Source organism: Melitaea cinxia, chromosome 27 (genome assembly GCF_905220565.1).
Source record: "Melitaea cinxia chromosome 27, ilMelCinx1.1, whole genome shotgun sequence".
NCBI classification, from domain to species: Eukaryota; Metazoa; Arthropoda; class Insecta; order Lepidoptera; family Nymphalidae; genus Melitaea; species Melitaea cinxia.
In genome coordinates, this window is record NC_059420.1 from 1,726,972 (window position 1) to 1,730,951 (window position 3,980).

At 33.8% G+C, this 3,980-nt stretch overlaps 1 non-coding gene across 1 annotated transcript; it reads right to left on the reverse strand.

Moving 5' to 3' along the window:
* Window positions 1–2,267: 2,267 nt before the first annotated feature.
* Window positions 2,268–2,339, reverse strand: Trnad-guc. The gene has a single exon. It is a non-coding gene; the product is annotated as a tRNA-Asp (tRNA).
* Window positions 2,340–3,980: the final 1,641 nt, after the last annotated feature.

Genomic DNA, 3,980 nt, shown 5'->3' on the forward strand with positions numbered 1-3,980 from the left:
ACCCAGGTCTGCTCCAGCCTATTCCGGTACAAAATACATTATTTAAACTTTAATCAAGTAGCATTAAGTTGTTACATGGTTGGGTTTCTCGGGTCTGTTTTATCTGAAGATACCACAGACTCGAAATGTAAATACTAAAAATTGTTATTCTCTACTAGTAGTCTAGTCATTTTAGGTTTTATCTGCGGATTTTTTTTTGTGAGGGGATTAGGTAGGGTCGGCAACGCGTTTGCGATGCTTCGGGTATTGCAGGCGTTTATAGGCTACGGTAATCGTTTACCGTGAGCCATAAACTTGTTTGTCGACCTAGTTTTATTAAAAAAAAATATGTTGTGTCATGGGACACCAGGTAGGAACAAGTATAGAGCAACAATATTTGAAAAAAAAATTTGAATTTTATATATATTTTCTAGTTCTTGGTTTTTTTTTTTATTTTGTTGATTGGTTTTTAATTAAGTACATAAAAGTATTTAGGAAATTTAGTATTTTAGAAAATAACAAATACTGTAAAATAAAATAAATCAAACAAAATAATAATAATAATTCAAACTATTAAGTAAAATAAAAAAACATGTGTCTTGATTTATTTTGTCGACAGTATAAAATTATATAAATAATTTTAAAAAAAGTTTACTAGTAATATTTTAGTTTTGCAGACGTCATTATACAGTCGTGTGACTGATATTACGTCACTTTCGTTCTTTATTTTTCATACGGTTTTAGTATCACATTTTTTTCAGTTCGGTCGCCCACCCAAATGTCAAGCCGTAAGGAACTTCGTTCCATAAATAATAATTTTGATGACATAATATATTAAAAACCTTATTGGAGGTAGAAACGCTTGATAAATTTAGTATAAATACGATACTATTAAAACTACGACGCATGGATGATCACCGTACATGAATTAATCATCTATTAACGATTCAATTTCACTGTCGCACAACTTTCATTGATATTAGACTCGACACTTCATGCTGTTTCATTTGTTTTAACATTTTACAACAATATGAGAACATTATAATAATACGCAGTATCCTAATAATTTTATAAACGAAAAAGTTTGTATGTATGGATGTATGAATATATGGATGTTTGTTCCTCTTTAACGCAAAAATTACTGAATGGATTGTAATGAAATCTTACAATAATATAGCTTATACATTAGAATAACACATAGGCTATAATTTTTAAAGATAGCATGTGAATTGTCCAAAATATAACGATAATTGTCAAGTAAGTCGGAAAATAATGTGCCATCTGCGAGCTATTCTGGCATACGCTGCAAAAACTGTAGAGTTTACACGTATATAATGTATAAGAGAAATGTTTATCTTAATTGGTCCTAAAATAAAGTCCGCAACAGCATATAACTATCTTTTATCAATAAGCCATTATTGCAAAAACAGTGAACCATAAATACAATAAAAATTAATAATATATTTCTAATGCACATTTAGTGGTAACAAATTGATTTTTATATCGCAGAACCAATTTTGATGAATTTTCGTATAAAGATAGATTGAGGAGATAATAATCTACTCGAAGTATTTGCTAATCCTACGCAGATGAAGTCGCGGGTACCAGCTAGTTACAGATAACTCTAAAACTTTTCGTCAGAACTCGATCAAATTTAAATGGGACCATGTGATTTGCACCAGCGTTGGATAAAAAAAATGCTAAATCCGTACACACAATAAAGAGTTATAAGGTAACACGAATAAGAACTTCCTCCTTTTTTAAGTCGGTTAAAAATGGTTATATAATTATAACCATTATATATATATATTAATACGCTAAGGTTAAATTATATATCATTTTATAGATTTTTTACATAATGTTAGTTAAATGTCTAAGCAATAAAAACTACTCAATTGTAATTTAATACAGTATAGTGAACGTAAGTAAACGGGCACAGCTAGTTAGTAATCATTACATATAGTATAAAACAAAGTCGCTTCCCGCTGTCTGTATGCTTAGATCTTTAAAACTACGCAACGGATTTTGATGCGGTTTTCTTTAGTAAATAGAGTGATTCTGGAGGAAAGTTTATGTATGTAATACATGCATTATATAGTAGAGTAACCGGTCGGTAAACCGGGGGGGTCGCTAGTTCAATGTATGACAATATTATTAGATAAGGTCCATGTAACTGTCGGAATATTACTTAAATAACTTTATTAAAGTTAACTTATCCATTGATATTTCCGTGATACGTGTACAAAGACAAGTGTCTTTGTATCATTTTATTTACGTAAAAAAAAAATCTCTCCGGCGGGGAATCGAACCCCGGTCTCCCGCGTGACAGGCGGGGATACTGACCACTATACTACCGAAGACCGTGAGACAAGACGCGAAATTATAACTCACATTATGAATATTTTTTTAATAAATTATTTACATGTTTTTATATCTATACTAGATGACCCGATGAACTTCGTATCACAAAAATATGGACAAAACACTTTCTGAACGCACCTGCACCAATAAATATTTGACAGCCAAGTGACAATTTTTTTGACAAATGACAATCAGGTGTTTCACAGCTAGGAATAGGAATTTATTTGTTGATTAGTTACGATACTCCTCCGAAACGTCTGGACCGATTTTTATGAAATTTTGTGTGCATATCGGATAGGTCTGAGAATCGACCAACATCTATTTTTCATACCCCTAAGTTATAAGGGGGGGGGGGGGGGGATTAAGGGGTTTAATATATATGGCAAAACAACGTTTGTGGGGTCACCTAGTAATTTATAAATTGATTGTTGATTTTGACAATCGCTCGTGTGTACCGGCACACGCATCACTAGCCTGTGCCGTGTCAGGAACCTAGAAACCGGCGATTCTGATTCCCGCTTAGGATGGATACTTATATCTATATACAAATATTTCTTTCCAGTCCCACCGTGCCCCGGAGAGCATGTTTTGCCGTCAATCCCGATCACTGTCAAAGACACCCGATAGTGATCGTAATTAAAATGAAATTATTTGATCTATATATATATATATATATATATATATATATAAATGTTTGTCTGTATGTCGTTTATAGAATCGTAAACTATTCATTTGATCATATCATGATCTTCGGTAAAGTGTTTTGCATGAGCCCACAAAGGTTTCGAAGTTGGTCCGACCAAAATAAAAGCAACGCGGCTAGTTGGTACATAACTTTTTTTTATTTTCGTTAAGAGTGTGTTTCATTTCATACTATAATCATTTCGGATGATATGATTAATATGTTATCATCAATTTTTCTATAAATTAGGGCTTTTAATAGTGATTTATTTAATTATCATGCGTATCGGTTACAACAGAAAACTATTCCGAAAATATCAACGTCCGTAACAAATATCTCAGCGGCCATCTTAACGGACGTCACATCAAGAGGATGTCGTTATCCTTACCGTGGAAGTGGAGACTTTTATTTCATCCCGATTTATAGGAAATGGACAGGAAATTTTAAAAAGTATTTATTAGTTTTTTTTCTCTTTCGATTTTTTTTTAAATACATTTATTTTAAACGCAACTATAAATAAATTCGCTTCAGCCTATAACATCCCACTACTGGGCATAGGCCTCTTTCCCCATGTAGGAGAAGGATCAGAGCTTAATCCACCACGCTGCTCCAATGCGGGTTGGCGGATATATTCCCTACTATGAGTAACGATCGCTATCAGGTGTACATGACAATAACCGGGACCGACGGCTTAACGTGCTCTCCGAAGCACGGTGGGGAGACCCACAAGGACTGCACAAACACCCAGACCACGGCAAACACCTGTATGGCCAATAAAAATGTTTGTTATGTGCGGGGATCGAACCCGCAACCGCCAGCGCAACAGGTACAATCCATGGCTGTAACCGTTGCGCCAACGCAGCGTCTCAATAAATAGAAATATAAATATCTTATAACATTCACACATGGTCTTCTGTTCCTAAGGTAAGCAACTTAATGCTTGTGTTATAAGTAGCAG